Source organism: Hemiscyllium ocellatum, chromosome 13 (genome assembly GCF_020745735.1).
Source record: "Hemiscyllium ocellatum isolate sHemOce1 chromosome 13, sHemOce1.pat.X.cur, whole genome shotgun sequence".
Taxonomy (NCBI): domain Eukaryota; kingdom Metazoa; phylum Chordata; class Chondrichthyes; order Orectolobiformes; family Hemiscylliidae; genus Hemiscyllium; species Hemiscyllium ocellatum.
This window is the reverse complement of record NC_083413.1, coordinates 35,039,459-35,063,341: the sequence shown is the minus strand read 5'-3', so window position 1 is coordinate 35,063,341 and position 23,883 is coordinate 35,039,459. Positions and strand designations below refer to the sequence as shown.

Sequence of the window (23,883 nt, the reverse complement as noted above, 5' to 3'; positions counted from 1 at the left end):
ATGCTAGATTTAGGCAGAGTGAAAGAGTAGAAGTAAGGCTTTCTTACTTTTGCCTTTCAAAGAGGATTAAAGAAAGGGCAAAACTTCAGTCATTAGACACAGGAGACACAAGCTAAAAACATTTCCAAAATGATGAGTGAGGTAATGCCGTACATTCAAATTGTAGAACGAAAACAAATGTTTCTTAAAAACTTGGTTGCAAGTACTTCTATTGTCAAAGTGGAATAAACAGCAGAGCAAAGACTTGTTGAAAGCTTGCCGAGTAGCGTCTGAACATTTGCTCTCTTGTTTCCCTAAACAAGTTGTTGAAACACATCATTCATCCTGCTGGGTTAAGGAAGTTTACTGATCCTATCGACTCAATCATATATAGCCACATTCAAAGCAATGCAGGAGGCTGTTTGCTATTGTTTCCACTTCTCAAGCATGGTCAACATCAGTAGGTCCAATTGTGTTCTTTATCTTCATGCTATAGATGAAAAGGAGTAGATATATACACTTCAGCATTTATTACTTCCCTAGTTCTTTGGAAGACGATTAAAATGTTTTATATGAACTAACACGTCACTTCTTGTGACCTGTGTAACCTGGCACTTTTTAAGAAGTGGGACAAGAAGGAACTGGAGACTGAAAAGTAATAGTCAATGTTGTAAACAAGAGAAACAAGAACAAATTGAAGAGAAAATAAGAATAGGGAAGTTTATTTTGTGAGAAGTATGAGTACCCCTCTTGATAATTTCACACTGCATTAAGTCAATTTTTTGTTTTGGAAACTCCTGTCATAATTTTCAGTTATACAAAAAATAGAGGCATGAGAAACAATATATTTAATTATTCCTTTTCTATCTTAAATCTCCAACCATTGAGTTGTGTTTTGTGCTGAGGCTATCTCATGTAAAGTTGTCAAATTTATGTCAGTTTTAAATTGTAGAAAGTTTGTTTTTAATTCTATTAAATGCCTTTAAAAATATGTCTTCCTCTTCCCTCCCATTCCTTCAATAATTCTGCAGAGATATGAACTGCAGATTCCAAATGAAACATTATTTATTAATTAGTGCAATTTCAGATTCCTTGGCTATGACACTTTTCAGATTAGACTCAGTTTTGTAAGTTAAAAATTTCCTGATGTGTAGCCCTAGAAAAATGGTGGGTAAATTGAAACAATGTTTTGTTTTTGGTTACCAGGAATGCTTCCTAAATGATCCTTATGAAATGTGCATTGTACCACAGCTCACGTTTCTACCCTAAAACAGTGGAAAATAGATTACATTATGAAAATAATCCAAGAGACAAGCAATAGTATACATTTCCTGTTTTCTAAACATAAGCAAGCCAAGAAGTGAAATTCATTATCTTTAAGAGGACCTGCTCCAGAGCTATGAAGTAATAAAAAAATTGTGGACATCATTTCAAGGGGTTATTTAATGATCAGGCCCTCTGTAAAAAGGGTGAAATCTGACTATTTATATGTTAGGAAGTAACACAGCCTTGCCTATCTTCATAGGCCATTCCCATGCTCATATACTTAGCAAATGCAGCTTTGTGTACATTTCACAGAATTTTGGCAGCATTACTGACTTTTACAGAGAACTGAGCCCTTTGGTAGACATAAGCCACAAAGAAGAGGATTATAGGGGTTATTCTATGGCTGTCTGTCACACAAATAGCTAATTAACTACCGATTGTATCCTCTTAAATCTCTCCTTATATTCAGAATATTGGCCAAACCTACAAAAATAATTACAACACATCTGAAAGCCTAGTCAAATACATGCAGGAAATCTATGGAGTACATCTAAATGGAAAAGACAGTTAATTTTCACCATAAGCAGCAAGACACAGTACAAAACATCAGTACCCATTTTTCAACAATCTACCTATTTAATTTATTTTTAGAAATTCTGAACGTGCCAATGATTATTCTAAAGACAAGCAAAGTTCAAACTGCACTGTCAATAACTAGATAATGAAAATACTACTAGGGTCATAAATATTAGGTAGCAATTAATAAATTCAAGAAGGAATTCATGAGAAACTTTTTTTTGCTTTGAATACAGAGCTTGCTCTCACATGAAGTAGCTGAGGACACGAGCATTCAAGGCAAAGGCAGAAAAAGTGCATAAGGAACAAAAGGTTAGCTGAGGCAAGAAACATCATATCAGACTCAATGTTAACTCTGTTTCTCTCTCCATTGATGCTGCCAGACCTGCTGAGTATCTCCAGCATTCTGTGTTTGCTTCAGATTGCCAGTATCCACAGCATTTTGTCTTTATTAGGGTAGGAGCAGGCTTGCAAAGAACATTAACAACATGAACCATTTAGGCCAAATGGTCTACTTCTGTGCTTTAAATCCTATGTAGATTGCAAGCATCAGATTAGTATGACTGGAGTTACTGATCTTGAATAAAACAACATAAGACAGAATGTATCCAGCCCCTGAATGACATGAGCAGAAAATTAGGAAGTTAGTGAGAGATGGCTTCTCAATATTGAAAGCAAAGGTCCCATTTTCCAACCAAGTGTTAAATGACGAGACAGAACTCTCACAGGTGAGTGGCGAGAAGCCTATCTGAATACTGTAGCCTGATTTAGTGTCCTCGTTATGGCATCACGCCTCATTGAGATGCAGCGTCTATTTTCCACCTGCCACATGGAAACCGGGTGGTGACAATTCCCATCAGGAAAGTCAGAGTAATCACCTGGTGACTCACTGCTTGCTCCTTTGAGCCTCAATCAGTCATCTCCATGGGCAGCGACTGCATGCAAAACTCCATTCACTAGGCCTCCAGGTCCCTATTGCAAAAGGGGTAACAATTTGCTTTTGCCCAACATGTCTGGTGCAATTGACAGGAACTGGAGAGGGCAGCTGCAGACTGGTATCACTTGCTCGGGTGCAAGCTGGACACGAAAGATATTCTTTATTTATTCATGGAAGATGAGTGCTGCTGGCTGGCCAGCATTTATTGCCCGTCCCTAGTTGTTCTTGAGAAGATGGTGGGAGTTGCCTTCTTCAACCATTGCAGTCCGTGTGCTGTAGGTCGACTCACAATGCCATTAGGGAGGGAATTTTCTAACTTTGACAAAATGACAGTGAAGGAACAGTGATAGATTTCCAAGTCAGGATGGTGAGTGACTTGGAGGGGAACTTGCAGGTGGTAGTGTTCCCATATATCTCATGCACTTGTCCTTCTAGGTGGAAGTGATCGTGACTTTAGAAGATGCTGTCCAAGAATCTTGGCGAATTTCTGCAGTGCATCCTGTAAACAGTACACACTGCTGCAACTGACCGTCGGTGATGGAGGGAATGGATGGTCATGGGGATGGTGCAAATCAAGCGGCCTGTTTTGTTCTGGATAGTATCAAGCTTCTTGAGTGTTCTTGGAGCTGCACCCATCCAGGCAAGTGGGGAGTATTCCATCGCACTCTTGACTTGTGACGTATAGATGGCAAACAGCCTTTCTGAGTCAGATGGTGAGTTACTCATTGCAGTATTCCCATCTCCAACCTGCTCTTGTAGGAACAGTATTTATGTAGCTAGTCTCATTCAGCTTTTGGTCAATACTAACCCCCAGGATGTTGATAGTGAGGAATTCAGTGTCTTTGAATATCAAGGGGTGGTAATTAGATTATTCCTTAATGGAATTATTCATTGCCTGGCATTTGTGTGGTACGAACATTACTTGCCACTTTTCAGCCCAAGCTTCATTATCTGAAGAGTCATAAATGGTGCTGAACATTGTGCAATTATCGGTGAACATCTACACTTCTGACCTTATGAAAGAGGAAAAATCATTGATGAAGCAGCTGCAGATGGAACTCTGAGGAACTCATGCAGAGATGCTCTGGGGTTGTGATGACTGACCTCTGTCAACCACAACTAGCCTCCTGCGTTCCCCATATGACTCCAACCAGTGGGGAGTTTTTCCCAATTCCTGGAGTCCCCCATTTCCCAATTTCCCCCAATAAAGCTATAGCCTTATGTTTTGCACTGATGTGTTGGGTTCTTTCAGCATTGAAGATGGCGATATTTATGGAACCTTCTCCTCCAATGAGTTGTTTAATTGTCCACCATCATTCTTGACTAGATATGGCAGTACTGCAGAGCTTAGGTTTGATCCATTAGTTGTGGGATCACTTAGCTGTCTATCACTTGATACTTATACTGTCTGGCATGCAGTAAGTCTTGCCTAGTAGCTTCATCAGATTGATACCTCATTTTTAGGTATACGTGGTACTGCTTCTCTCCATTTAACCAGAGTTAATCCCCTGGTTAGATAGTAATGGTAGAGTGAGGGATATGCAGAACTACAACGCTGAAGATTGTGCTGAAGTACAGTTCAACTGCTGTTAATGGTCCACGATGCCTCACGGATGCCCACTTGAGTTGCTTGATCTTTTCAAAGTGCATCCCATTTAGCACAGTGATAATGCCGCACAACATGATGGAGGGTATTCTCAATGTGAAGACTGGACTGTGTGGTGGTCACTCTCATTGATACTCTCATGGACAGTTGCATCTGCAGATGGCAGATTGGTGAGGATGAGGTCAAGTATGTTTTTCCCTCACCATTTACCACAGCCCCATCTAGCAGCTATGTCTTGTCGGAACCGACCAGCTCAATCAGTAGTGTTGCTGCTGAGACACTCTTGGTGGTAGATGTTGAAATTCCCCACCCAGAGTACACATTTTGCACCTTTTCCACCCTTTCCTCCAAGTGTTGTTCAACATGGAGGAGTACTGATTCTATAGCAGAGGGAGGATGGCGCATAGTACTCAGCAGGCGGTTTCCTTACGCATGCTTATCTGATGCCATGAAGATTAACGTAGTCTGGAGTCAATGTTAAGGACTCCCAGGGCAGCTCTCTCTCAACTGTACAGCACTGCATTGCCACCTTTGTTAAGTCTGTCCTGTTGGTGGGACAGCACATATCCACAAATGGTGATAGTGGTATCTGGGACACTATTTGTAAGAATTGATTCCATGAGTAGACTGTGTCAGGCTGTTGCTTGACTAGTCTGTGAGCCATCTCCCAATTTTGGTATTAGCTGACAGTTGTTAATTAGGAGGACTTTGCTGTTTCTGCCAATGTCATTTCCAGGACCTAGGTTGATGCCAGTTAGTCTGTCCAGTATTGTTTGTTTGTTGAGACTTGTAGCAATTGTTACAATGAATGGCTTGCTTGGCCATTTCAGAGAGCAGTTGTAGAATTCAACCAGATTACTGCGGATCTAGAGTCACATGTTAATCAGACCAGGTGAGGATGGCAGATTTCCTTTCCTGAAGGATATTAATAAGCCAGATGGGATTTTCTGATAGTCAGTCAAGGTCATCATAAGATTCTTAATTCCAATATTTACTGAATTGAAATTCTATCATCTGCTGTGGCAGGATTCACGTCTGGGTCCCTAGAACATTCACTGCATTTCTGGATTAATATTTTACTGATAATATGTCTCAGCTATTGCATCCACTAAAACAATGGTGCCAGGAATGAGTTCTCTGCAGTTGCCAATATTTCCATCTATGATGAGTGGGAGAATACAACGAATATGTGCAATAAGGGTGAGGTGAGTTTGGGAAGATAGTGTGAGAAAACATCTAGGGGTCAAGGAAAGAATCCTGCTATGAAACAGGCAAAAATGAAACTTTGGTAATTTCTGATAACAGTTAGCCCATAGTCTCCTTCAAATCCTGCTTTCTCACTCAATCCTAACCACATAAGTTCTGTATTTGGAAATGAGAAAAACAGAAAAATTAATATGGGCCAACTTTGCAAAAGGTGCTGCATATATGAATGCACAACGTATTCACAACTAAACTGAAGAGATAAAAACATTAATAATCCTGGGCAAATATGATTAGATTACTTACAGTGTGGAAACAGGCCCTTTGGCCCAACAAGCCCACACCAACCCTCAACCCACTCATACCCCTATATTTACCCCTTACCTAACACTACAGGCAATTTAGCATGGCCAATTCACCTGACACGCACATCTTGGGACCGTGGGAGGAAACCGGAACACCCAGAGGAAACCCACGCAGACACAGGGAGAACGTGCAAACTCCACACAGTCAGTCACCTGAGGCGGGAATTGAACCCAGGTTTCTGGCGCTGTGAGGTAGCAGTGCTAACCACTGTACCACCGTGATATACAATGAAATTGCAGTAAGTGGAATTGCAATGGTCTTGTCAACAAAATTGTGTTAAGCAGGGGCTTGTGATGACTGAAAAAGCTTCTGTGTAACCTGAATTGCCTAGAAACACGTCCTATTATTTTTTGAGGCATTTGATAAGGTACCAAACATAGACTTCTTAATATGAGAGGATTGGCTAATAATACAAGAGAGGGAGTTGGGATAAGGGATGTATTTTCAGGATGGCAACTTATAACTTGTGGTGTGCCACAGGAATCATTTCTGGGGTGAGTATTATTTACTATATATGAATGACTTAGATGAGAAAGGTGAATGGACTATCGTCAAGTTTGTGTATGACACAAAAACATAAGATGGGAAGGCAAATAGTTGACAGTGACACAAAGAGTATGCAGAGCATATAAACAGGTTAAGTGCATGGGCAAAAAACTTGGCAGATGTAATATAATGTGGGGAAATGAAAGGTGATGCACTTTGGCAGGAAGAAAAGAGGATTATTTAATTATTGAGTATTATTTAAATGGAAAAAAGACTGCAGAAAGCTATGGAACAGAGGGATTTGGGAGGCCTCATGCATGAATAAGACAAGACCAACATTCAAATTCAGTGGTAATAGAGAAGACAAATGGAATATTGGACTTCATTTCAAAGGAAATGGAATATAAATGTGGAGCATTTTTTTCTAAAACTATACAAGATATTAACCAGACCACAACAGGAATATTGTGAATAGTTTTGGGGCCCTTGTCTCAGGAAAAATAGAGTGACATTGGAGAGAGTCTAAAGAATGTTCACTAGTTGATGGGGCAAATAGACTTTTCTGTATTGTGACAATTCTGTGAAATACGTGCCACATAGCTGGACACTGTTGTTTTCTCTTTGACTCAATTTCTATTGTCTGCTTCTTGTTACCAAACTTTTGTTTAGAGAACGACTCTCATGCAAAGTATAGCAAATGAGTAGCAGTAAGTTCAAAGCTTATATTTTACCTGCTGTACAGAGAGTGTTTCAACTACAGCTGCAAGGATCATCTCTTGATACAATGAAAGCAGGTCATTTTGTTTGTACATTTTCTCATTGCATGTCTCTTAGAAATAGTTCCTCTTCAATTTTGTAAGATTATTTAAAACGTAGCATTCTAAATGGAGTGCAATATATTCATTCAAATTTAAATTGCTAATTTTGATCCTCGTGCAGACTGTACTATGAATAAGTGATGTGGCAGCCTAGTTACTATCTAAATGGCCTTCGATACTGTAAAATTGTTGTAATTGTAAGCTGTCCAGAAAAATGCTTCTCTATGAAAAGATTTGTAGCAAGCAAGCATCACAAATTTGGATTAATTTGTATATCAGGTAGTATTATATTCAGTTATATTTAGATTAGATTAGGTTCCCTACAGTGTGGAAAACAGGCCCTTTAGCCCAACCAATCCACACTGACCCTACGAAGAGTAACCCACCCAGATCCATTTCCCTCTGACTAATGCACTTAACTCTATTGGCAATTTAGCATGGCCAATTCACCTGACTTGCACATCTTTCGACTATGGGAGGAAACCGGAGCACCCGGAGGAAACTCACAGACACGGGGAGAATGTACACACTCCACACAGACAGTCCCTAAATTTAGATATCAACAACCTTGTTTAAGCTGTGACAAGGTGCAATTTTCATGAACTACAAATGGACTTTTTAAAATAATTGTACTCAAGTAACTATTGAATTGTATAAGATTCATATGTTCTTCATTTGCACAAGTTAGTTAAGAAGTTTCTTTGAAAAAGAACTGGAACTTCAGGTTCATTCAAGTCATGCTATCTCCAGAAACTTTAATGTCAGTTGCACTAATACCTGCTGTACTGAAAACAGCAATGTAAACCAAAACATTTTACAGGATGCTAACTATACATTGATATGTTTAGCTGATTTCTGCTGGAATGTTTACATACATTGAGTGCTGAAAATTCAACGGATAATTGTCTTTTAAATGCTGTTGTTATTATATATTCTTTATAATCAATGCTTACAGCCAACTGTGCTTCTCATCTATAGAGTGCTGCATTTAGATAAACTTTATTTGATATGTGCAGCATCAAAAATGCTCAGTATCTAATACAGAGTTCACCAATGGTTTTTGTCCAAATACATTTAGCTGTACTCCATGAAGGGAAGCGTTCAGAGATATTCATGCATTCATTCTGGTAAATTCAAGTGCAAACTTGCAAGCCATGCTAGTATGTTGGAGTTGCAGTAAATGTCATTATTCTTGTAACCATTTACAATGCTTATTTTAATGAACATGGTAGAGTTAATGCTAATTCATTAATAATCTTGTATTATCGTTTATAAATTCAAGGACTGTCTTTGAAGTGCCAAACTGATTCAATTTAGGGCCAATTCAGACACAAGATGAAAGCAAGGGGTCCATATAAGATCTGAAGTAATGCATACAAAATGAAAGATTATGTATGACCTTATAGATCACGTACCCCAATCTCAAGCCTCATTTTCACCTTTCACCAGTCTCTGCTGATCACCCTCTCACAGAACAAAGAGGATCAGTATCCTGGTGAATTGACTAACTAGGGCTGTAGAGAGGGCTTTAAACTAACTAGAGGGGATGGGAAGTGTTTGGAATATGGGAAATATATAAAACAAGAAAATATGGCAGAATTACAGAGCAGCAATTTGGGTAATGGTATCTTGAGTGGGGCAGGAAAGATCACAGTATATAAACATAGAAAAATCAGCAGTAATTATGGTCAAGAAGGGAAATAATGGTAAAATGGCAACTTAATGGTTTGACTTGAAACTGTGTGATGTTCAGAACAGAATAGATTAATTAATTGCACAAATATAGGTTGATGGATTTGATTTTATAGTAATTGCAGAGACATGGTTACAAGGAGATCAAACTGGGGAACTAAATATTCAGGGGCATATAACATTTTTGAAAGGACAGGCAGAAATGGAAAAATGGTGAGGTAACATATACCAGATGGAATAAGTACAATAGCAAGAAGTGATCTTGAATTGGAAGATTTAGAATCCAAATGAATGGAGGTCAGAAATATTAAAGGAAAGAAGACACTAGTAGTTGTCTGTGTAGGCCCTAACAGTAGCTATACAGTGGGACAGAGAATTAATCAGGAGGTAATTAGCGTATGTAACAAAGGCAGTATATTAATCATGGATGATTCGTCAGATTGTCAGAAGGAACTATGAGGAAGAATAGCATGTATTTAGAACAGTTTCCTAGAATTGTATATTGTGGATCCAACCAGGGATCGAACTAGTTTGAATCTGATGATGTGAAAGGATTTGCTTGAAAACAGTGGGCAAACCATAACAGAACTTAGCATTCAATTTGACAGGAAGAAACTTGCTGTGCTAAGCTTAAATAGGAATAAGGGTATCTCTAGTTGGAATGGACTGGTAAAGGTATTTAGCACAAAGACTGTTGAGGATCAAAGGCAGACTGTTAAGAAAATAGTTATGGCTCACAGCAAAGACAAATTCTAGTGAGGAAGGAGGATTCTAGGCAGGGATAAGCCAACCATGGTTAATCAGGGAAGTTAGGGATAGCAAGAGATCAAAAGACAAAAAGAAACATACAATGTGATAAAGATAATTGGTGAGCTAAAGGATTGGGCAGATTTTAAAACCAACAAAAGACGACCATAAAAATAATAAAGATGGAGAAAATAACATTTGAAACTAGTTTGCAAGTAATATTAAGACAGACAGCAAGAGCTTCTTCAAATACATAAAAAAGACAAGGGAGGCCAAAGTGAACACAGGCCCTTTACAGAATGAGGCTGGCAAATGATAATGTGGAGCCAAAAAATAGCAGAGTAGTTGAATAAATGCGTTTGATCAGTCTTCACCATAGAAGATGCTAAAAGCATTCCAAAATTACTCAATATTCAAGAGACAAAATGAGGAGAGGAAATAAATAGAATAATTATCATTTGAGAAAAGTGCTAGGGAAACTAGTGGGGCTAAAGATTGATAAGTCCCCTGGACCATATGGGACATATTTTAGGATATCAAAGAAAATAACTATAGAGATAGTGGATGTACTGGTAGTAACTTTTCTTGCTAAGAAAAGAGCCCATGTTGGAGGTAGTATATTAACATGGATGGAGGATTGGCTAACTAATACAAGACAGAAAGCTTGGCCAAGTGGGCCATTTTCAAGCTGGCAACCTGTACCTAGTGGTGGGTCAGTGCTGGGGCAACAATTATGAACAATATATATTAATGTCTTGGATGAAGAAAGTGAATGTACCATAGCCAAATGATGACAAAAAATGTGGGAAAGCAAGTTATGAAGGTGATACCAAAGGTATGCAAAGGAGCTATATACAGGTTAAGTGAGTGAACAAAACCCTGGCAGATGGAATATAACGTGGAGAAATGTGTGATTATGTATTTCAGCAGAATGAATAAGACACCTGAAAATTGTTTAAGTGGAGAAAGACTGCGGAAAGCTACAGAAGGTAAGGAATAGGAACCCCTTGTCCAAAAATCAGAAAGATTAGGGATTCAAGTTTGCAAGTAAACTTTAGCAATTTAAGGTAAATGGAATGTTGGCCTTTATTTTAAGGGGAATGGAAAATTAAAGTAGGGAAGTTTTGCTAAAACTACACATGGCACTGGTCAGACCACAATTGGAATATTGTGAACAGTTTTGGACCCCTTATCTAATTGGAATTGTGATGGCATTTCAGAGACACCAGAGAAGGTTCACTAGGCTGGTTAGCAGGTATGGAAGAACTGTCTTATGAAAAGAGGTTGGGTAGATTTGGCCTATACTCATTCAAATGTAGAAGAATGAGAGGCAACTTTATTGAAACATACAAGCTTCTTAGAGGACTTGACAGGGTAGATGCAGAAAGGTTTTTCCCTTTGTAGGAAAATCTTGGATGAGAGGGGATAATTTCAGAATAAGGAGTTGCACATGTAAATCAGGAATAAGAAAGAATTTCTTTTCTCAAAGGTTTGAAAATCTGAGGAATGCTTTACCACAGAGGGCTGTTGAGTCTGGCTCATTAAGTACTTTCAAGGTAAGATAGACAGATTTTTAACCTGTAAGGGAGAAAAGGGTGATTGAGGAGAAGGCAGGAAGGTAGAGTTGAGGATTATCAAATCAGCTATGATTTCATTCAAAGGCTCAGCAGAATTGATGAGCTGATTTGTCTGCTTCTGCACCTTTGTCCTATGATCATGTGGCTGCTTACGGTGGTGTGCATATTTGCCTTTAAAAAACTTCATCTTTAAGGACTCCTAATGTACACAATGCTTTGATTCTGCCTGGCTGTTGATCTACTGTGAGTTTTCAAGATACACAGAAATCAATTAGTTTGCTGTAATAACCACTGCATAACTTATCATGTCTTTTTACTGTTTAAAAATATGCCCTTAGCATTAATCAATTCTTGATGAGTGATTGATTATAAGACCATTATTGTTCACATGACATGGTGAGAGTGATGTGCCAATAAGGCCAATCACGCATGAACAGTCAGCAAGCAATTTAATCTGCAGGCAGAACACATGGTCAATGGACCTAAATCATATTAAAGTGAATGAGACAACCCTAGATGTCTTTGTTCATTACAGCACCAGAGTGTGTTGAAGATACAGCTTTGTTGGTAAGCAGACAAATCTTGACCAGTTTAACTCACTTAAGGAAGGCAAATGAATTGATTGTGCGCTGGATCAAAAGCAAGCAAGGGGAAGTCAAAAGCATATTCTCAGAATGTTCAGAATTCCCTGTTTTTTTCCTGATTCAACTACAAATGTTAACAAAACGTAAAATGATTAAACAGCATTCAGAGTTACTTTGGGGGCATTCAATATATAAAGGCAAGCCATTAAAATTTTCTCAGCAATAGGGAATGAAGGTCTACACAAACTTAATCAGGATTAGCCATCAAAAACCTAAAGGATCCCCAAAAATATTGATTCATTTTAGAAGACCAATTAACAATCAGATTAAACTTGCATTTTGTCAACAATAATTCACATCATTCATGTAGAAACCTACAGAATTCACAGACCACTTAATGAGCAGATGCAGAGAAAAGGTTTTTTTTTAATAAGTGGGGAGCTAGGAAATAGGATTATTGGAGAAAGCGAGGACCGCAGATGCTGGAGATCAAAGTCGAGAGTGTGGTGCTGGAAAAGCACAGCAGGTCAGGCAGCATCTAAGGAGCAGGTGAATCGATGTTTCAGGGATAAGCCCTTTATCAGGAATGAAGCTCAGGCAGCATCTGAGGAGCAGGAGAATCAATGTTTCGGGCATAAGTCCTTCATAATAAATGAGCTTCATTCCTGATTAAGGGATTATCCCTGAAACATTGATTCACCTGCTCCTTAGATGCTGCCTGACCTGCTGTACTTTTCCAGCACCACACTCTCAAATAGGATTATTGAATTGGTGATTGCATCTATTCCCAAGAAAGATTTGATAGCAAACAATAAGAATAGCAGCAAAGAGCTACTGAAGGATGGACATAAATAGAAAGTGATTTTTGCAGGTTGATAAAACTTACAGTCTTACAAGCTCAACATTTGATACAATCACTAAAACACATAACCATGATATGTTGTATAGAGGGTGCAGCATTCTGCATGCATCAAGGAAACATCCAGGCAGCCCAATCAGACCATGCACAATGAGTGACTTTAAGTGATAAACATCCTGTGATGTCTTGCCAGAGGTGTACATATGAAACGATCAACAAACTAGAATCTGACAATGTACATGATGTGACAAAGAGTGATGAACACATGTTTCATACTGTCAATCTCATGGAAGATAATGATATCATGCTGTCTAAAGTATGTGCAAAATTTCACATGATCTGTTCTCAGAAACTGTTAACCATTCATTACTAGTTAAGATTAACACAGTGCACACTAGCCCACAGATATGGGAAGCCATGTTATTGATCAATTTTAAGTACAGGATCAATAATGCTGAAGTGCAAGAACAGTGTGCCTGGATGTTGCAGATGCTCTGCATCTAAAATCCTGCTGGATCAGCATTTACAAATATACCAGCATTCCCTGACTTTACACAAGTCACAATTCATAGAAATGACCATCAGAGACACAAGAGAAACATCAGCAATCTGTTCAAGAGACATTTGAAGAATTGAGAATGACACACTTACTATAGAATTAGTGGTGCTAAAATCTTAGCCCTCTACGTGGAAAGAAAAACAAAGGTTCAAAAGGAAAGTGCTGAATCACCAGATCAGGATAAATCTAAACTTAAGAATACCATCTCCAAGATCTGGGTTTATACTAGCAAATTAGCTACTCATTGTTTCATCCATTATAAACAGTTAAACTTTCTTTTGGAAAGAAAGGTAATGTTGTATGCAGACCTTGCCTTTGAGAGAATTAGTCTTTCAGCACTCTACGTGAGTATGTCTATAATGTTCAGATTCTGCTCACTTGTTGGTCTGGTGTGGGATTCCAAACTGCACACACAGAAATCAGTTTGCTCTAACATCTGTTTCAACTTGTAATGTGTTTTATTTGTTTAAACCTATTTTTTACTCAACCTACTCAGAGCTGTTATAACACATCTCTGGACAAGGGTGGACATGAATTTGGGCTTCTTAGCTCAAAGGTAGGGATATTACCATAACACCACTAGAGCCCATTTTATTGGTTTAAATAAACTAATCCTTGGATTTAATCAAACTCTGATGAGCAATTGATTATTATACAATTATCATTGACATAACACTTACTATTAGGCCATTATTAATGTCATTCATGGTCTGTGTTCTGCAGAGATACTGCTTCTAATATTTCAATTTTGCTCCTAAGATAATCAACTGAAAAATCTGGGAAATACAGCATTCATCCAATCAAGCTCGTCAGCTTAATTATCAACACTTGTATCATTGTGTCAGAGATAGTGATTTAGGACCCAAGTTAGGTTTGTCCACATTAACTTATGCTAACATTGTAATGTAACACTGAACAGTTGCTGCAGTATTGGAAATCAGATGAGATGTTAAAGAAAGGTCATACCACACACAGTGATTAAAGTATACAGTAAGATGACAAGTTTGGAAGAGGAATGAAAAGTTCCCTAATATTTTGGCCAAACTACTGTCTAAACTAATCACCCTAAATAGGGCAATTTGAAGTTTATTTCAAAGCTAACTCAGGACATTACTGGTAGAAAATGGCTGCCACATCTGTTTGTCTTATAACAAGCAAAGATTGAATATTCCAAGGTGTTAATGTAGATATATATCTTTGATATTGCAATACAAGCCAACACTCCCTGGTAATCTGCTGTGATGCAATGCTGTCCTTTCTGAATGGACCCAGTTTGAGTGATTTTTCTCAAACAAATATTTGTTCATTTTACATTTATCCTGTTGTTCACCACTTACATTGAGGAAGCCTATGGAGCCTTCTCAGTAAAGTCAAAGCACTGGCATTCCACTGCAACAAGTATGCAACACCTTGAAGAAATTAAAAATATACCCACTCTTGCGTGGACTTTATGGACTAAATTGATGTAATTTCACACACACACACCAATCTAAGATTGAAACTGGGCGGGTACTGGCATCAGCAAAGGCTAAAGTTCATTATATATAACTCAGAGATTAGTCATTTGCTGTTTTTTACAGGTGTAAGCTTAGACCAAGAGATGATTAAGCTCATCAGAAAGTTTAAGTGAAAACATCCATCTCACTGAATCATGCATGGTAATGGTGACCTTTGTAGTAATCATTGCAGTGTAAACACAGCACTGCTGAATGGGCTACAAAATTCCCATTGCCCCAGGACAGGAAAGGCGGGGGTTAGACAGAGAGTATTTGGTAATACGGTGAAATAGAGCACTTTTAGAATTAAGTACAAGTCTTAGCAGAAATCTTTTTAAATTACAAGTCAACCATTTGCTCTGACATGATTCATCAATTTTGCCTTAAAATATTTTAATCCTTCAAGTAAATTAGTTAATTAGTAAAGTGCTGGCATCTGTTAAACATAATAGTAGTATTAGTAGTAGTAGTTAATAAACCATTATTTTAAAATAATCTATAAAAATTGATGAATAATACATAAAATATGAGAAATGTGGGGGGTCCTTCCCCTCTAACAGTACAACAAAGAAGGATCAGTGTTTAACAGCAACAGCTAAGGGTTGGATCAAATGAGACTAGGTACATAACTGGAGGTTGTCGGAGTGTGTAGAGGGTCAATGGCTAAGGAGAATTGGAGCCCGTAACAGGTGTGTGTTGATGTTTAAAATCTGCACATCTAAAAAATTGGTACTTATTTGAAGAGGTACATTGAACCAGAAAAGATTACTGCACAGAAAATAAAGCACAGCATGTTTTTGTTCACTCTTGCTGCAGTTATAAAGATTATAAAATTATAATATTTTAGGACTGTAGCTTTGAATTTAAGGTAAATGAAGGGAGCCATGTGACCTGTACTGCCACCTTCCTGACAATACAACTGGATGCTTTGCCTCTTGGAGATCAAAGGAATGTTAAGATAGTTTTACTGGGAAGAAGGTGGAAAGAATTTACAGTTGGAGACAATAGTGGCAGTCTTTAAGTTTACATTGAGTAGAATCTGGAGATTGGATTTTCACCTCCAAGGCAAGTGTATGGAGGAAGGAGTTCTTCTGACTCACTGCATCCATTTGCAAGGAATGTCCTGAGTGGTGGAATTTGCATTCTTTGGGAGTGGGGCAGAGTAAGATTCACGGACTGGTTGTTGGGAACTATCCCCCCATCCCCAGATTCAGATTGTAGGTGGTCACAGGCACTGCCAAATAGCCAGGATGGCTGGTTAAATGGCCTACCATAGTTCACTGGGATTATTTTCTTAAACATTTGTCTTTCTTGCACTCAGCTTTCATATCCCTTACCGCCCATCAACTCCCCATGCCCATAAATGAAAACCATGCACTCCATCCAATCCCCACAGTCACTTATATCCAATTTAGTGCATCATTTGTTGTGTAGCTTTATGTGCACATCTAAGAGTTCAATTCAATACAAACTGGTTAAGGAGAAGGTGAGGTCAAGAACTGCCTGCAAATTTAGCCTTCTTTCAACCATTGATTCTTGCATATTAATAGTAACTACTCTTATACGTAGTAATCTGAGATAGGCAGGCTCTGAACCTACTGTTCTGTTATTTAAAAACTATTACCTACGTTCCATGTTACTTACTCTTGTAATCCAATTAATTGCTCCCAAACGTACCATTTATGCCCACTAGAGAGCTGTTCCAATGATATCATCGCAAGGTTGCTCCAGTCACCGAACAGCACAGTGCCAATTCATATACCTATGCCCCCCTAGCAGCCTTTACCCTTACAGCCTCCGCCCTTACAGCCTCCATGCAAACTCATCCCCTATTTATCAAATACCTCAGAAACCATGTTTTGAAAAAACAAAATAAGATTCAAATTATATTTCAAAGACTTCCATATATTAACAAAGCTATAATTCATGATCTCCCATTTAATATATTTAAATCCCCTCAAGTCTTTAATCCCTTATCAAAACAAATATTTTATTCATAACCTACAAGGACACCTAATGCTTTGATAACCTCTTTGTGTAATCAATTAAATAGCAAACTTACAATCATACAATCTTCCCCATTGTGATAATGACAGGTTTATGAAGTAGGAAAGCAGTAATAATATTGAAATAACAATACCTATTGTTTTGTGTAAATGAGCAACTATTGAAACTAATAGAACATTTTTTTTCAACCCAGACACAGGTGGGTAGTTTTATTTTATTCTTAAAGGGCAATCAGTTAAAATAATTTCACAGCTTAACAGTTCAATAAACCTTATTCACATATTCTGGGTAATCCAAATAGAGGATGGGAAAAATTCCTGGCTGTAACAGTTGCTCCTTTATTGAGGTATTTTAGGTGTTGGAGGTGATTTCCTTGAATTCCAGGAGCAGCAATTACTGTTTTAAATTCTGTCGCATTGTTTTGGAACTTTGGAAAAAAAAGTCAAAACAACAGCAGTTTTAAAAGGGAGAAGAACAGACAAAATGAAGCACATGTAAGGTCAGTGCAGATGAGAGAGAGAAAGAAACTGACACAGCAGTGAACCTGAACAGTTACTGCCTTTGCTATTTGAATTTATGTATCATTGGACATCTGGGAAAATTAACAAACAGTGAAATTCACAACTGATCTTGGAGGAACTGGGTGAAGTTCACAGCACAGAAGCAGATGAATGTATTGTTTTTAAGTGGGACCTACAGAAAGTCTGCAGTAGTGAGTAGAGTGGGTTCTTGATTATATGTTTTTTGAGATATGTCTCTTGATTAAACTTAAAATATAAGACATGACTATTAATTTAACCTGGGGCAGTGTTTTGTAGAGGAATACAATGGTTTTATTTTTTGGGTCTGTAGATTGTGAAGGAGCAAGATGACCTTTAGTAAAGTGATATGTGCTTCTTGCTAGGTGTGTGAGTTTAAAGAGAGTTTAAGGGGTACTGCAGATTATATCTGCAATAAATGCTGTTGGTTGCAAATCTTATCAGATCAAATGGATCGGTTGGAGAGACAGTTAGAAACAATGAGGAATTTGCAACAGCAACAGTATGTGATGGATTGCAGTTATAGAAAGGGGGAAAAGTCTCAGATACAGTCACATAGATGGGTTAACTCCTGGAAAGGTAAGAGAGGTAGGCAGCTAGTGCAGAAGCTTTCTGTGGCTATACCCATTTCAAACAAGTATGCTGTTTTGGAAAATGTAGGGGGTGATGGATTCTCAGGGGAATGTTTCTGCTATTAAGACTGGATCTAATGCAATGAGGGGTACATTGGGTTCCAAGAGATCAACTGTGTTAGGGGACTCTTTCGTCTGAGGTACAGACGTTTCTGTGGCCAGCATCGAAAAATCAGGATGGTGTATTGCTTCCCTCGTGCCAGGATCAAGGATGTCTCAAAGAGGGTGCAGAATGTTCTCAAGGGGGAGAGGGGCCAGCAAGAGGTCACTGTCCACATTGAAACCAATGACATAGGAAGGGAATAGGTTGAGATTCTGAAGGGAAATTACAGAGAGTTAGGCAGGAATTTAAACAGGAGGTCCTCGAGAGTAGTAATATCTGGATTAGTTGTGGTGTTACGAGCTGGTGAGGGAAGGAATAGGAGGATAGAGCAGATCAATGTATGGCTGGAGGAGCTGGTGTATGGGAGAAGGATTCAGGTTTTGGACCATTGGAATCTCTTTTGGGGTAGAAGTGATCTGTACAAGAAGGGCGGTTTGCACGTAAATTGGAAGGGAATGAACATAGAGACATAGAGATGTACAGCATTGAAACAGACCCTTCAGTCCAACCCATCCAAGCTGACCAGATATCCCAACCCAATCTAGTCCCACCTACCAGCACCTGGCCCATATCCTTCCTATACATACACCCATTCAAATGCCTCTTAAATGTTGCAATTGTACCAGCCTCCACCACTTCCTCTGGCAGCTAATTTCATACCCATACCACTCTCTGTGTGAAAAAGCTGCCACTTAGGTCTCTTTTATATCTTTCCCCCCTCACCCTAAACCTATGCCCTCTAGTTCTGGACTCCCCGAACCAAGGAAAAGACTTTGTCTATTTATTCTATCCATGCCCCTCATAATTTTGTAAACCTCCAAAAGGTCACCCCTCAGCCTCTCCCTATAACTCAAATCCTCCAATCCTGGCAACATTCTTGTAAATCTTTTCTGAACCCTTTCAAGTTTCACAACATCTTTCCGATAGGAAGGAGACCAGAATTGCACGCAATATTCCAACAGTGGCATATTGGCAGGGAGATTTGCTAGAGATGCACAGGAGGATTTAAACTAGTAAGTGGGGTTGGGGGGGGGGGGAGGAGGCAGGGAGGTAGTGAGGAAAGAGATCAATCTGAAATTGGTACAGTTGAGAACAGAAGGAAGTCAAACAGTCAGGGCAGGCAGGGACTAGGTAGGACTAACAACTTAAATGGCATTTATTTCAATGCAAGGGGCCTAACAGGGAAGGCAGATGAACTCAAGGCATGGTTAGGAACATGGGACTGGGATATTATAGCAAATACAGAAACATGGCTCAAGGATGGGCAGGACTGGCAGCTTAATGTTCCAGGATACAAATGCTACAGGAAGAATAGAAAGGGAGGCAAGAGAGGAGGAGGAGTGGCGTTTTTGATGAGAAATCACATTACAGCTGTACCGAGGGAGGTTATTCCTGGAAATACATCCAGGGAAGTTATTTGGTTGAAACTGAGAAATAAGAAAGGGATGATCACCTTATTGGGATTGGCTACTTGACTTTGAGAGCTCTTACAGCTGAACGCAGTTGGGGGTTGGTTAACTCAGTTGGCTTGATGGTTGGAACACAAAACAGAATCATGCTAACAACACTGGATAAGCTCGCTATGAACACCTATATATCTAATCACCTTTCTTAAGATATACATTATCCCAACTTTAGCTGTTTTTGTTAGCAACTACTGTGTCCCAACAATTCTTTGCATGAAAACATTTCCACTAAGCTCTCTCCTTGTTCATATTTTGTTAAATCTGAATTGGTGACCTCTTGTCATTAATTTCTCAGCCAGCTTGTCGAATGTGTTCCTATTCACCGTACCAATGCCCTTCATAATTGTAGAAACTCATTGAAATGCTATCTTTTCCTACACTGTTCTAGTGAAAATAGTTCCAGCAGCTCACCGGAGAAAAATAAAACATTAAATTCAATTATAAGAGGTCAGTTCATGTTGTTAACTTTCATTGAATGAAAAAGGTGCAAGGTCGAGAGAAGTAGTGGGACAAATATCTGTCAGCATCCAATGTGCAATATGTTCAGTAACCCTCAACTTGGCTCTAGTTGATAGAAATCAATGGTATGGAAATACACAGAATAAACAAAGCTTAGTGCTCAATTGGGCCATCACATTCAGAAACGTTATAGTAATGGTTAGAATGTATAATGGAGATGGCACAATGCATGGGGATGTTCACCTTTTGTGATTGAGACTTTGTTTGGAGTAGAGCAAAAGAAGTCCCACATGTACACTTAAGAAAAATTTCTGCTGATAAAAATGTTGCCTCTTCCTTTTCCACTGAAGCCCCGTGTGTTTCATTGTCTGATCTGCAGCTGAGAAGCAGGAGAACATGGGCATCTTCAGAGCTTCAGACATTCCAGTGTTGACATTGGTAGGTAGGCAGTACTTGGTGCTGAAGTGTGGCAAAGTTCCAGCTCCCCATGATTTTCCACCATCCCAATTCACTCTCTGAAATAAAGGACAGCATTAGGCATGACTGCATTCTGAACTGTACTGTGGTATGCTGATCTTTGGTAGAACTGGGCCAGCCAGTTAAATGAGTATTCTGGATATTACTGATAAATTGATAAATTCACTATGGATAGAGAGTAAATATGAAATATCTCGATTGAAACAAAGGTTAATGAACAGCAACATCAGAACAAAAGAGGTTGGAACAGTGGCTCAGTGGTTAGCACTGCTGCCTTACAGTATCAGGGACCCAGGTTTGATTCCACCCGTGGGTGATTGTGTGGAGTTTGCACATTCTCCCCTTGTCTGCATGGGTTTCCTCTGGGTGCTCCAGTTTCCTTCCACAGTCAAAAGATGTGCATATTGGCCATGCAAAAATTGTCCATAGTGTCCAGGAATGTGCAACCTAGGTGGATTAGCCATTGCAAATGCAGGATGGGATGCCCTGCCAAAGGTTGGGGTGGATTTGATGCACTGAATGGCATACTTTCACAATGTAGGGATTCTAGGTGTAAGTAAATAACATATTTTTTTAAAAAATCATTGGAGAGTTTTCTCATGGTTCAGAAAAGTCAGGTGTGCTCCTGTCAGAGCAACAAAAAAACCCTAGGGCCAAGATCATCTGTCCTGCTTTACTTCCCAGTCTGGCTTTATGATCATCCCAAATCTGAACGCAAACTCTTTCTTCAGTCCTCAGTGGTGTACTGCTGACAATGTTCACTGTGGGTCACTGAGGTCCATGTTATCCTTGCTGACTTCAAGCAGGAGTCGGCATTGGGAAAAATAAGGATCTCGAAATTTCAACCTCCTGGGCCTCATGCCAGACAGATTGCTTGGCAATTCTTAGCCAGAGTTAAAAACTAAGCAGAAATATAGCTAGTTAAGGGACAGTTGGGAAACAATGCTTTCATTATAATATGACTTAATAGTTTAGCATGCTAAAAGGAAATGCAATAATGGTTCAATTCATTTGCTGCATTTCATAATCGTTTTGTGTCAAAGTCATAATAAATACAGTAAAATTGAAACTGCATTGAGAAGAGCTTTAAACGTGAACCGTGGTCTCAACTATTCTCGCTGTTTGAACTGTAATCCTTTCATGGTTTGAGCAGCTAAATACACTCTGGTAATCAATCAAGAATTATTTTCATTTTAAGAGCTAAAATTTTCAGGAATTTCAGAAAACAAAACACACATTATACACAGTTAACAAAGAGAACATCTAATTCTAGTGACAAATATATCAGTCTGCCTGGATCATGAGAGCTTGTGGACCCAGTAACAAGGGTGCACTGAAACATTTGCTTTCTGGACATATGAGCTCTGGCTTCTTCATTTCGAGATGCAATGTCTTCAGAAGTTAGAAGAGAAATCTCATTCTAAAATATTTCCAAAAATATCTTCATTTGGGAGATGGGGAATAAATTAGCCTCCAAATTTGTTCTGTCACCAAGGTACAGAAGTTTATGTTTTGTGCATTTATTTGTTTTATTTTGTTTCATTTGGGTGTGACCAGAAACACAAGCTCCAGTGCGACAGTGGTCTGTGTTCCGAGATGTGAAAAATGAATGAATAGAAAAACTAAAGTATCAATTTAACCACTTTAAAGAAATACTGCAGCAATAACCCTAACCTTCCCAGTAACATCCCATTTGTAGTATGGGGGAGAAACAAAAAAGAATTATTTTGGATGAATGCAAACATTTATGGTAATGTAGCTAGCCCCTCAGCTGGGTCGGCCATGTTCAGGAGAACTCCCATGCTAACTTCAGGCTCCAGTATTCCAGCAAACAAAGTGAGTTAAACAATCCATTCAAAACTGAGTTGCCTAAAAGATATTGGAATTAGGTTAAACTTTAACAAAAAAAAGTCCTTGAATGGCAGATTTAGATCCCAGTAATCCTTAAAACAATAGTTTCATATTTGATCAATGGAGCTTTACCAAGAGGTATGGAGAACAGAAAAGGGCTGGCAGCAGTTCAGAACACTTTTTCTTAGACAACGTGCTGTGTCCTTCCCTCTCTTCACCCTTTTCCTATCTTACATCTTCCTACCCCAAATCTCTAGAAATTGCTGTCCAATGAGCATCATTCCTCTACAACTTACACACAAAAAATCTTACTGTCTGTCGCCCCATTTCAGTTAAACATCAAAACTGGAGGTCCCAACTCTTATATTGTATTTGTGGACAAAGCTCACTTCAGACCATGGACTTTTTTACATGGCCCATAAATTATAATTACTGTCAAACAACCTTCCTAGCCCTGAAAACAAACTTTTACAAATGGAGATGTTTCCTTCCTTCACAATTTAATTTTTTTGCAGACTTCTTTAGAAAGACGTTATATTGAACTCTATCATTCCGTCTCTTATTGCTATCTGCCTTAATCCAACCTTACGTTGCCCAGTCTAGACACATCATTGTTAGATAATAAAATTTCAGTTGGATTGGTTGCTTAATCTGTTTGCAAAATACCAGATATTGTGTCGAGTGTGTCACACTTTTTGGATCTCTGCCTACACTACCCTCCAGGACAAATGGTCTAAAAATTAAATCAATGTTGAGTCGAACAAACAGCAAGTCTCATTAGTTTGTCCGTTACAATATTTTCTTGTTAAGTTTGTATTTAAGAACATAGAACATAGAATGTTACAGCACAGTACAGGCCCATTGACCCTCGATGTTGCACCAACCTGCAAAATTAATCTGATGCCCATTGAACTTACACCGTTCTGTTATTATCCATATGTATGTCCAATGCCCATTTAAATGCTCTTAACGACGGCGAGTCTACTACTGTTGCAGGCAGCGTGTTCCACGCCACTACTACACTCTGAGTAAATAAACTACCCCTGGTATCTGTCCTAAATCTATTACCCCTTAATTTAAAGCAATATCCCCTCATGTTGGCCTTCACCATCTGAGGAAAAAGGCTGTCACTGTCCACCCTGTCTAACACTCTGATTATCTTATACGTCTCGATTCAGTCACCTCTCAACCTCCTTCTCTCCAACGAAAACAGCCTCAGTTCCCTCAGCCTTTCCTCATAAGACCTTCCTTCCATACTAGACAACATATTAATAAATCTCCTCTGAAACCTTTCCAATGCTTCCGCATCCTTCCTATAATGCGGTGACCAGAACTGCATGCAATCCTCCAGATACGGCCTTACCAATGTTTTGTACAGCTGAAACATGACTTTGTGGCTCCAAAATTCAATCCCCCTACCAATAAACGCCAACATACCATACGCCTTCCTAACAACCCTATCAACCTGGGTGGCAACTTTCAGGGATTTATGCACCTGGATACTAAGATCTCTTTGTTCATCTACACTACAAAGAATTTTACCATTAGCCCAGTACTCTGCATTCCTGTTACTTCTTCTGAAGTACCTCACACTTTTC

General features: G+C 38.9%; 1 long non-coding RNA gene across 1 annotated transcript in view; it reads left to right on the top strand.

Moving 5' to 3' along the window:
- LOC132821509 (uncharacterized) overlaps positions 1-23,883 on the top strand; it is a 55,407-nt gene that overhangs the window by 11,442 nt on the left and 20,082 nt on the right. Inside the window, exon 2 of the long non-coding RNA XR_009645324.1 lies at positions 10,604-10,665. This is a non-coding gene — a long non-coding RNA (uncharacterized LOC132821509). The remainder of the gene's footprint in view (positions 1-10,603; positions 10,666-23,883) is intronic.